The 12659-nt window shown below is 48.4% G+C and overlaps 1 protein-coding gene across 1 annotated transcript in view; it reads right to left on the bottom strand.

Annotated features, from left to right (window-relative positions):
• The window catches only part of EIPR1 (EARP complex and GARP complex interacting protein 1), an 871634-nt gene that overhangs the window by 707194 nt on the left and 151781 nt on the right, over positions 1-12659 (bottom strand). The gene's annotated exons all lie outside the window — the stretch shown is intronic.

Raw genomic sequence — 12659 nt, 5'->3', positions numbered from 1 at the left:
CACATAGCTCTCCACAGATCCATCACAAGATCTAGCAGGCCAATGTCCAATATAATCAATTATTAAAAAATATATTAAGCTATCGAAACCTTGCTGGCTACAATCCAATACGATTCACTTCTACAGATTACGAAACACAGCCAAACACAAGACACCCATGCCCCTTTGACTTACACCAAGAAGAATCACATTGTGGAGAAAATGCATCAATATTCCGGAAGTGCTAGTTATCGGTACAAATTATACAAATGCACATTAATTGCCATTGGTTGGCTCCATTGTCACTCTCAATTGCGTGCTTCCTGCTGGTCAGCGCTGCTGCCAGTTCCTCTTCTTGTTTGTGACCCTCTCCTGAAGCATTGCCCAGGTACTTATCTGTTCTTACACTGCTCACGTATTTGGGAACTATTTTAGCCTTTTTGTTGAAGCATTCTACAGAGTGCATCTTTTGCAGCTGGCTCTGTCCTGTATTCCTCCCATGGCCATCCCCTACCCCCTCTCTCTTTTTGTCCCAGAGGCTGGGAGGTTTCACTTGTTTGCCGTGATGCCCCTCCCTCCAGTGGTGGTGTTGAGCCTCCCACGCAAAACAACAAAAAAGCGTTATGACACGGGCTCAGCTGGCTGCACCAAAGCGCTTTGTTACTGTCTCCCCACCTTACCTCTGTACTTTCACTGTTGGTTTAGCCACCCTATTCCCACCTGCCCAACCTCCGTTGTCCGGGTTGAATAAAAAAAAAAGCACTATGACGTTAACAGGTAATAGTGCTGTTTATTTATTTGTTGTTGCTACTTATCCCTCTCACACCCGTCCATGTTGATTCTTATAAGTCCCTCTGCCCCGTCTCGGTTTCTTCTTCTCTCATCCCTATCGTCCCGGTTTCTTCTCAAACCTCCCACCAACACTGTCCCTGTTTTTTCTTCTCCCACAAGCCCTGTCCCTGTTTCTTCTCCCCCTCCTAATCACCACCATCCCCGTTTTTCCGCCACCCATACCCGTCTCCATTGCTTCTCCCATTTCCCAGCAGAGAAAAGGAAAAACAGTGATGTAAAACAGCTCGCTTCATAGAGCTTTATTTAACCGGTCCAATCTCTGAACTGCCCTCAGGTTCTCCACCCCACACCCAATTGCCAAAGCCAATGGCTTGCCCATAGGTGAGACCTATTGGCTTTGTCAATCCTTGTTCTTTGGTTTGGGGGCTGAGACGTCTGGTTGTGTATCCAGTAGTGTGCATAGGTTAGGTGTTCTAATTGCTGAACTGTTACTTGTAACAAATGGCTTTTCTCCAATAATAATCGACAACAAAGACACTGTTATAAAAGGGTATCATTTATATAATTGTATTCAAGCACAATCGACCGAATTCACAAAGGTAAATATACATGTGTATGCTTACTAATGAGTATATTTACTACCAGTTAAATCTAGGTTTAAATTTACACTACTAACTTTGCACGCATAGGTGTAGATCACAGCGACCATGGTTTATTATTCTTTTAAAATATTCAACAAATATATATTCGTATATAATATAAATGTAAATGAATGTCATGTGTTCATTATTAACCCAGAACTAATAAAATAAAATGTTCCAGCATGTAAAATCATCAAATTAATGTGTAATAATTAATTTAAATGAAGTCATTGATAAACATGGTTTTAAATAATAATAAAAAACCAAATATTCTATTTTTGATTTTCTACTCTGTAAATTTTGTTAAATATTCTGTGTTGAACTAATTGAAATTTTTTCGATTTTTAATAAAGTTGAATTTAAATACAATTACATATATACATATATGTGTACACACACACACACACACACAAATTAATGTAACGTTCATTCCTATACGGTATTTATTTATTTCACTGCTACCACTGTTTTCTACAGGAGTGTATTGCAGTGCCTGTGAGTGGCCATGTGAGATGCTTGATTTGCTGTGTTTTTTGATTTATTTACATATTTCTTTTTATTTTATTTGTGCAAGTGATCCCCTGGTTGTTTTGCTGAATTTAGGGCTTCCAAGGGGTGCGCAGTACTTTTTTGTCTGCCCGATGCAATATTGGATGAGATCGGCAGAAGTGCTGCGTCTGCCGGATCTCAAAATGGTTCCTTCGCTTTGTGATGTGGCACGTCTGGTTGCCTCCGCTGGTCCTTGGAGGCAGGGGAAGCGCACTCGTGGACAGTGCAGACCTGGCAACCAGCTGGCTATCCAGGAAGAGTTTTCCTATGCCGGTCTGCTTCTCACTTCTTTGCTGCAGTGCTCAGTGTTATTGGACATTCCGCGTCTGCCATGAGTGATTCTATGGCCCTCTCTGTGGTGGCTGGGCTTTATACTACTTTGCTTGGACCCATCCTGCTTCACAGCTCGGCAGTAACCCATCATCCTAGGTTACCTCCTGTCAGTCGTACCGGACTGCCTCGCGTTTTGGACTACTTCGTCTCCATACCTTCCACTCATTTCCATTCCTCTATTTATCGTACCATCACCGATTCCACATCACGCACCGCGCCGCTTGCAGCCCTGATGAGTCACAGGCTTTGCCCTGTTGATGAAACACGTGTTGGCTGGCGTTTGTAAAATATGAAAAAAGAACTACATAAAGCATCACATACTGGCTTTACCAGACTACCGGTGTCAATCGTATTTGTCTCTAACTACTGTACTATCAGAATTGTTAACTATACGTGTGCCCAGTACCTGTTGAACATTTATACTAGGCCTGCTTGCGCCCCAGCATTCCGGGCCTTTCTTGCGGCTGCTGTGGAGGCTGCATTTCAGGCCAGTGGGGTGATCGGGGCGGGGGGCTGCTCTCCCTTCTGTTAACAGGCCTAGATTGGTTACTTCTGGGACCTCTGGGCCGTTTCCCCTCTCCAGGCTCGTTGCCATATCTTTGGGGAGGATGTTTGGGCATGCTGATCCCCTGCGTCGGTCTGTTCTCAGGGCCATCTGGACTGTTTCGATCCTTTCTTCTTCCGTGCAGTCTCCTTTGGCTGGTCACGTCCTCTGGTGCTTGGGCTGTGGTTTCTCTGGCTGTTCCTTGACTAGGGGTCTTCTTTCTCGTTTTCTGCCTTGTACTCGTCTTTCTGGTTCCGATGGTTCCCTTGGCTTCTCTTGAAGATGGTTGGGCCACCTGGAGTGGTGCTGCTTCCTCCGTCCCCACGGTGGCAGCCAATTATTCCTCTGGCCGCACTCCTCTGGTTGAGGTTTGCAGTCTGGCTCTTGTGTGGCGGACCTTCTGGGTACGCGGTGTTCTTTTGCTATTGCGGCCCTTCTCCTGGAGTCCCGTTGGCCATCTGCCCTTGCAGTTTCTGGCCATCGTTTGGCGGAGGATTTCTGACTGGTATCTGCATCTTCTAGTGCTCCTACAACTGTGTGGGAATCCCTTCTGGCAGTTTTCTACTGAATTAAACTGTGTCTGTCCCGTACCTGGCTGGCGGCTGTTCTGTGTGGGCTCCTTTGGCAGCTCGCTGACTGCGGCCTCGCTTTTTTTGGCATCGGTGTGTTCCCTCCCCAGTGCCTGGTTGGGATTGCCTCTGGTTTGGCTCAGTTGGCGGCATGTTCTGTTTGAGCCTTTAGGGTCAGCTACTTTTTGGTTTCTTTCTGCCAGTGTGCTCTTCCTGATGGTTGTGTCTGCAGAGTGACGGGTGGGGGGCTTGGGACTGTGTTGCCCTCTGCTCCTTCAGTTGGGTTCCGGCCGCGTGGTTTCCTCTTTTCCTTTTGATTTTGAGGTGGGCTTGCCTACCTTTGGTCCTCCTTGTTTGTCTGGCAGTGTGGGGCATTTCCGTCTTCTGGGTGTCCCTCTGGCACATTCGGTTTATTTTCTGAGCCCTGCTTTGATTCTCAGGTCTATGGCTTTTGTTGGTCTCCTTGTCTGGGGGAGAGGGGCTCTCACCTTCTCTCTCTCCTTGGTCCTGGTGGTCTGGGCTGGCCTTTTCCCTTTCTTTTTCTGTTGCTGGCCTACCTGTTTAAGCGTGTTTTCACGGGTGATTTGCCGGGAGTGTTTATGCGTTCTGTCAGCTTTTTCGGGTGCTTCCTTTCAGGGCATTTACTTTGCTGCTCTTTGGGTTTTGCCTCGCCCTTTCATGACCCATGACCATTTGCCCTTGAGCGGTGATGGATTCCTGCTTTTTGGGTCTGCTGTTTTGGGTCCCGTGGGTCCTCTAGCAGTGGTCTGTGTTTGGGTCATTGCTTTGCGCATGCTTGTTTTTGCTTCTTTTGTGATGTGTTTGTCGAAATCCGTTTTGGGCTTGGGTACGTACTCATACGCAAGGACTGTGAGAGAAAGACGTGCAAGGCGGTAATGCCCGGTTACTTACCGGTATTATTCATTGCTCCACGTCCATGTCTTCCTCATCACAGTCCTGAGTTCCCCCCAGCCTCTCCCTTTTGTTCAACTGATTTCTTTCTTGGCTTTGTTATTTCTGGAAGTCCTTCCCAGGAAGTGATGTATTTATACCTTTTGGTATGGGAGCCATCTTGTAATAGGAAGTAAAAAGTCAAGTTTGGTAACTAGGTTCTGCATGAATGGAGATGAACTCATACATAAGGACTGTGACGAAGACAGGTACACAAAGTATTGAATATTATAGAAAAGTAACCAGGCATTCTCAGTGACTTAAAATGCAGAATTAAATCTGTGTCTAAAGTAAAAATGCTCTGCTGAAGTAGTGCATTTCTACTTGTGGTTTCTGGAAGTCCTTCCCAGGAAGTGATGTATTTCTACATTTTGGTATGGGAGCCATCTTGGATTAGGAAGTAAAAAGTCAAGTTTGGTAATTAGGTTCTGCGTGAATGGAGACTAACTCATACATGAGGACTATGACGAAGACAGGTACACAAAGTAATGAATATTAAGCAGGGTGAGGGGTTGTTAGGAGGGGTTGTTTTTTCTTTTTTCTCAATTTTTGTGTTATCTCGATGGTACAGCCTTGTTTACAATGTAATTTGTCGTACTTCACACGCAGATCCATGGGTACACAGCGGAACAAAGAAGTAAAAGTTCTAAGTTGGAATGTTAACGGGTTGGGGGACAAAATTAAGAGAACTGTGGTGTTACAATACCTCAGGAGACTCTCGCCAGACATTGTCTTACTTCAGGAAACTCACCTTATAGGCAATGTATGCAGGGCAATGCAGAGTTGGGGCTACTCAATGGTGGCACACGCGGGCTTTACAACTGGCTCAAGAGGGGCGGGCAGATGATCGAGGGAGATATGATGGGATCACGGGCACCTGGGAGGGCCGAACTATCACCTTCATGTCAATATATGCTCCCCCGGGATTACAAGCCGTGACATTCACTGACCTCAGTGCTGTATTGCTTGCACTGCCTGACGGACACTTAGTGCTTGGCGGCGACTTCAACTCAGTCTTATCGGGCTTGCTCGACAGGCACCCTCCTCGCACTATACCCCAGGCCGCCCACTCCTTCTCCAGATTTTTAGAGGCAATGGGTTTAGTGGACTGTTGGAGAACTTATAATCCAGACAAGATACAACACACTTTTCACTCCAGGGTGCACGATAGCCTTTCCCGTCTTGACTACATAATTGTACCGGCAACACAAGTCTCCGATATCCACGGGGTCCGACACCTGGCCAGAGCTATCTCCGACCACTCCCCCCTGTGGCTGCACATGGTACTTGATTATACACAGGTAGGGCGTATCGCCCCTGTGAATCCCTGGTATCTAAAACATCCCAAAATCCGTAAAGACCTGAACAATACTATAGATAACTACTTTTTGGAAAAATTAACATACTGTTGAGTCCCCTCAGGTGTTGTGGGAAGCTTTTAAAACCGTAGTTCGAGGTCAATCCCTCTCGCTAATAGCAGGTTCAAAAAAGGACATGCTTGAAGACATCTCTGATGCCGAACAAGAGATTTACCATCTCGAGCAAGAAGTTAACTCGAACGCACCCCAGAAGCCCTTCACTCACTCCGTCTACGCCAAGACGAATACTGAGCTTTGGTCACAGACCGTGCCAAGATACTATGGCAGGACAGACTGGGCCGCATATATGACTGGGGAGATAAAGCTGGGAAACGAATTGCCTGGCTTAACAAAAAAGAGCTAGCGAGTAGGATTGTTCCAGAACTTAGAGGCGCTGACGGATCCCCCATAACGGACCCCCAAGACATAGTTAATCACTTTGCTACCCACTTTCACACAGTCTACAAATCGGTGGCGCACTACACAGAATCGGTCTCCTCGGACGTTATCAGAGACATCTACCTTCCCACACTCTCTGAGGCAGACCGAACATTCATAGATAGTGCCCTCACCTCCGACAAATTAGCACTGGCGATTCGAACACTCCACCCGGGTAAGGCCCTTAGCCCAAACGGAATACCAATCGAGCTGTATAAGCTCCGTCCTGATAGACTTGCCCCTTATCTCAAATCCATGTATGAAGATAGCCTTGATCAAGGGTCACTGCCCCTGGATCAGAGAATCGCCACTATTGTCACAATCTACAAGGACGGTAAGCCCAAAACAGACTGCGCCTCCTATCGCCCCATCGCCCTCCTAAATGTGGAACCCAAAATCCTAGCTAAAGTGCTTGCAAATAAACTAATCAAGGTAATAGGGGAGCTGGTACACCCGGGCCAATCTGGCTTCATGCTGAGAAGAAACACTGCTCTGAATCTACGCAGGTTGCATGGGGTGCTGGGGAGAGCGTCGACTATACGCGAAGATGCAGTCATAGTCTCCTGTGATGCCACAATGGCATTTGATACACTTGAGTGGCCCTATCTTTTTGCCGTCCTCGCAAAAATGGGATTTGGTCCGGTTTTCTGCCGATGGGTGCGCCTGCTATATAGTGTACCTTTGGCACAGGTAGTAGTGAATAATAAAAAATCTGAGACGTTTACGCTCAGCCGAGGAACCTGTCAGGGGTGTCCTCTCTCCCCCTTGCTATTCGCTCTGGCCCTCGAGCCCCTTGCGGCATGGATCCGTAAGGATGTAATGGTCAGAGGGATGCGATGGTCAGCGGACTGGAAAGACCGCATCTCTCTTTATGCGGATGATGTCCTTCTTTATCTCACATCCCCCAAAAGATCCCTAATCGCAGTTTTTGACATGCTTAACACTTTTGGCAGATATTCCGGATTCCGTGTTAAATGGCAAAAATCTCTCCTATATGTCCTCTATGGGGGTCCTCCTCCGCTACCCCGGGACTGCCCCATACCTGTAGTCTTGGAGGGCTTCAAATACTTGGGCATATTTATTTCTCTCGATCCCCCGGCCAGGTACGCCTGTAACCTTGCCCCCCCCCCCGGCAGAGACTAAGAAGTGACGTCACGCAATGGAAGACACTCCCGCTTTCACTGTTGGGCAAGGCGGCCCTTTTTAAAATGATGTCTGTGAGAAGTTGGCCTGATATATAATGTTTCCAATTCTGGAACCACTTTGTATCAGTCCAAACAACCCTTATGGTGTCTGGTTGTAAGTCAACCTTATTAGACAAGCTATCCTAGGGGTAGCATGGACTAAGCAGCCTTAAAGGCTTAACTTAAGAGGTCGTGTTAAGCGAGCTGTTTTACCACATACAATCCTGAAATATCAAATGAAAGGACACCACACAAGTATATATTGTAAAAATATATGTATTTATTACTAAAAACAATCCCCAGTATTCTTTATGAATAAAGGGGCACAAGCGTTAAATCAAAAGCACAGTATAACATACAAAGTTGCACAATTTTGGATGAGGCCAAGGGGCCACTCAAACCATATACTAAAAAAATGGTATAAGAGATACCAATCGATCAGTGGTTAGGCCTAGGGCCTAGGGAATCGCTGGGAGCAGTCGGGACGAGCAATTCTGAAGTCGGGAAAAGCCCGCGGGATTCGGGTGCAGTGCAGAAAGTGCACGCATGCATCAATGTTAACCAATGGTGCGTAAAAGTTACAAAGTTAGAGTTTAAGGACACTTCCGCTGAACCTAGAGGAACAAAACTTAAGACACAGACCCTAGAGGTGTGTACCAGTGTGGGAACACCGGCGTTGCAATGTTACCTCACCCAAAGGAAGCGGGTGCACAGGGTCGAAGTTGAGTCGGGTTTCGTCACGCAGGCTCTTGGTGCTTAGAGCTGAAAGGGCTGCAGGCGAGGTGAAGGAGAAGTGTCCGGTGGAGTCCAAGGGTGGACTTGAGTCGAAAAGTACCTGAAAGCAGAGGGGACAGAGTCTGGGTCACTCAGCAGTGACCAGGGTGGAACCAGGACGGAACCAGGCAATGTCGTGCGCAATCAGGTGGTTGTCGAGGAGCTTCTCTCCGCTGTCACGTGGGCTCTGGGGCATCTACGAAGTCCAGGAGCAGGTCACGATCTGTCCCACGCAGGCTCTCGCCGTCGGCGCTGTCGGCTTCAAGATTGGAGCAAACAACACTTGGCAAAAGCAATCCACGCGGAACTGGAAGATTGCTTCTCACTCGGACCAGGAGGGTCAGAGTGGGGGCTCCTTTTCAGGGGAGCTGGTGCAAATCTGGAGCAACCAGAATCACAAGTCGTATTTCAAGTTTCGTCTGCACAGGGGCCACAAGCCAGCTGGCAAGGGACTGGCCAACGCGGTGAGCCAAAGAGAAGCAGAAGGGCCCCACGCAGCACTCGTCGAGTGTAGGGGGCTGAACTTCGGTGCAAGAGTGGCTCAGGGTTGGGGCTTCTCAAACCCCGTTGTACAGCTTCGAGGGTCACTCGTGGGCTGCACGGTCAGCGTCTCGTGGTCTTTTCAAGATGGCGTGCCCCACGCTTCCGGTCGCCTCCACGGGTCTCAGCTCTGCAGGGACTGTGGATCGGGCTGTTAGAAGGCAGGCAAGCTTGATCTCGTCGATCTCTGTCGCTCGAGTTCCGGCGGGAACTGTAACAAAGCAGACGTCGAGGGCTGGATGGTGCGTGTTTGCACAGGGTGGTCACTCCTTGACCACAAGGGAGATTCTTCAGTCTTCTACGTTGAGTAGGATGTCGAAGGGTCCAGAGTTTCGTTTCTTATGTTCCATCAGGATAATCTGAAGTGCATTGGCACTGCTCCCACTCTTATTCGAATCTGGGGGGCTGGATTACCTGCTAGGTCCCCTCCTATGGGTGGGACCCAGGAAGTGGGTGGATACACCCCCTTCCTTTGATCCTGGCCGTGCTGGGACGGGGGCTGGAGTGCCCCAGAACCGGTTTGGCCGGATTATGCAAGGGGCAGCCTTGTGCTCCCCAGGCACTGTCTGGTTTCTTTCAAACCTCCCTGCTACAATCCACTATCTCCTGTCTGGGGGGTTGTAACACCGCCCTGCGACAGGAAACCCTTTGTCCAGGCCCCTTGGGCTGAGTTTCGGTCAGCTTCAGGGGGTCAGACTCGTGTCTGTGGCAGAAGCATCCATTTTGTGGATCTGAGGCCCTTTTAGAAATTAACCGCATTTAAGTAAAGCAACATGTCTTACCCCTCTAGAGGGGTGGAATGCTATCCCCGTCGCCAGAAATGGCGAGGGGATAGTATTCCAAATCGTATGACACCTTACACGACATGTTTTGATAAAGCCAAACCAGAGTTGCTATATAACCGCGAGGATTATAATGCACTTAAGAGTATATGGTATGGCATTATCCTGAAACAGCTTAGGGATTTGTTCCCGACGGCTGCAGACAGGCTCAGCTCATGCTAGAGCTCCATCTCACATTAAACCACGCACTCTGCCTCCAGGATTGCTAAGGCCTGCCATAGGAGTGGCTCACAGGTTTATATGTGTCCAGATATAGGTTCAGATATAGGTATACTATATCTAAGCAAGGGGTGATTACACCACCTTGCCCCAGCTGAGTGATCAGCCAGTTGTGTCAATTTAAGAACCAGCCAGGGGTGGCAAAAGATATGCTGCAGCCCCTGGTAGGCCTTGGTGGCACCTATGCCCTGAGCACCTATAGTGCATGGTACAGGGGCTGACAAGGAGTCCATTTCCAATTGTGGTATGTACCTATAGCACATGTATCAATAATTTAGAGAGAGAACAGCAGGCTGGGGGTCTGATTAGCAGGCCCACAGCCTCAGTAGTCTAAAACCAGTGAAGCAAAAAGCAAAAATTTGGGGTGACCATAGGATAGCAGACCCTACTCTCCTACACAACCCCCCCCCCCCCAAACGCAGGGACATTAAACTAACCTTGACCAGATAAGTCTTCATGTTCTAAGTGGAAGTACCTGGAGAGACCATCTGCATTACCATGGTCAGTCCCTGGGCGGTGCTCCACTGTAAAGTCCATCCCCTGTAGGGAAATGGACCACCTGAGCAGTTTGGGATTTCCACCCTTCATCTGATTGAGCCACAAGAGGGGCTTATGGTCTGTCTGAACTGGGAAGTGAGTTCCAAACAAGTAGGACCTCAACTTCTTCAGGGCCCAAACCACAGCAAAGGCCTCCCTCTCAATGGCTGACCAACGTTTCTCCCTGGGGGTCAGCCTTCTGCTAATGAAAGCAATGGGCTGGTCTTGACCATCTTGATTAAGTTGTGAGAGCACAGCTCCCACCCCCAACTCAGAAGCATCTGTCTGTACAATGAACTGTTTGGAGTAGTCAGGACTCTTCAGGATAGGTGCAGAGCACATGGCCTTCTTCAGGTCATCAAATGCCTTCTGACAGCTAACTGTCCACTGAACCTTTTTTGGCATCTTCTTGGATGTCAAGTCATTTAATGGTGTCACAATGGACCCATAGTTTTTCACAAACTTTCTGTAATACCCAGTCAGGCCCAAGAAGGCTCTGACTTGTGTCTGGGTAACTGGAGGAGCCCAGTCCTGTATGGTCTGGATTTTGCTCTCCAGTGGTTGAACCTGACCTCCACCTACTAGGTGGCCCAGGTACACAACCTTACTCTGCCCTATCTGGCACTTTGTAGCCTTGATAGTCAGGCCTGCCTTTTGCAGGGCCTCCAGAACCTTCTTCAGGTGGATCAGGTGATCCTCCCAGGTGGAGCTAAAGACAGCAATATCATCTAGATATGCTGCACAAAAGTCATCCAACCCAGCAAGGACTTGATTCACCAACCTTTGGAAGGTGGCAGGTGCATTCTTCAAACCAAAGGGCATCACCACAAACTGATAATGCCCACTGGGGGTAGAGAATGCTGTCTTGGCTTTTGACTCCTCAGCTAGTCTGATTTGCCAGTAGCCAGCTGTCAAATCAAATGTGCTCAGAAACTTCAATGAGCTCATCTGCTCTTGGAATGGGATGTGCATCTGTCCTAGTGACAGCATTGAGACCTCTGTAGTCCACACAAAATCTCATTTCTCTCTTTCCATCTTGGGTATGAGGTTTTGGCACAAGGACTACTGGGCTGGCCCATGGGCTCTCTGATGGCTCAATCACTCCAAGCTCCAACATCTTTTGCACCTCAGCCTTGATACAATCCCTGACATGGTCAGGTTGCCTGTAGATCTTATTCTTGACAGGCAGACTGTCACCAGTGTCCACCTCATGGGTGCACCAGTTTGTCTGGCTGGGTGTGAGTGAAAACAAGTGTCTGTGGGCTTGCAAAACTTGTCTGCAGTCCATCTGCTGCTGGTCAGTGAGGCTGCCTGCCAAGGCTACTCCATCAACTGAACCATCATCAGGGTTCTGAGAAAGCAGGTCTGGGAGAGGGTCACTCTCTTCCTCCTGTTCCCCATCTGTGGCCATGAGCAAGCTCATGTCCTCCCTGTCCACAAATGCTTTCAAACGATTCACATGGAGCACCCTGTGGGGGCTCCTAGGGGTTCCAAAGTCAACCAGGTAGGTGACTTCTCCCTTCTTTTCAATGATAGGGTAGGGTCCAGTCCATTTGTCCTGGAGTGCTGCTGGGGCCACTGGCTCCAACACCCACACCTTCTGCCCTGGCTGGAACTCAACCAGAACAGCCCTTTGGTCATGCCAAGCTTTTTGTAATTCTTGGCTGGCCTCCAGGTTTTTGGATGCTCTTTCCATATACTCAGCCATCCGGGAGCGGAGACCAAGTACATAGTCCACTACATCTAGCTTAGGCTTTTTGAGAGGTAACTCCCATCCTTCCTTCACCAAACATAATGGACCCCTCACAGGGTGGCCAAACAAAAGTTCAAAAGGGCTGTAGCCAACCCCCTTCTGTGGGACCTCTCTGTAAGCAAAGAGCAAGCAGGGTAAAAGGATGTCCCATTTCCGCCTAAGCTTCTCTGGTAAACCTTTTATCATTCCCTTGAGGGTCTTGTTGAATCTCTCCACAAGCCCATTGCACTGTGGGTGATAGGGTGTGGTAAACTTGTAGTTTACTCCACATTCCTTCCACATTGCTTTTAGATAACTAGACATGAAGTTAGTACCTCTGTCTGATAATACCTCCTTTGGAAAGCCCACTCTTGAGAAAACTGCAATGAGGGCTTTTGCCACCACAGGTGCTGTGGTGGTCCTCAGGGGAATTGCTTCTGGGTACCTGGTGGCATGATCCACTACCACCAGTATAAACCTGTTCCCAGATGCTGTTTGAGGATCCATGGGACCCACAATGTCTATTCCAACACGTTCAAAGGGGACCCCCACCACAGGTAGTGGTATTAGGGGGGCCTTTGTTGTGCCACCTGACTTACCACTGGCTTAGCAAGTGACACAGGAGCGACAAAACTCCTTGACATTTTCTGACATATGATGTTATAAGTTATGTTATA

Source organism: Lissotriton helveticus, chromosome 6 (assembly GCF_964261635.1).
Source record: "Lissotriton helveticus chromosome 6, aLisHel1.1, whole genome shotgun sequence".
Taxonomy (NCBI): Eukaryota; Metazoa; Chordata; class Amphibia; order Caudata; family Salamandridae; genus Lissotriton; species Lissotriton helveticus.
Note: the sequence above shows the minus strand (reverse complement) of the source record. Positions and strands in the feature narration are given on the sequence as shown.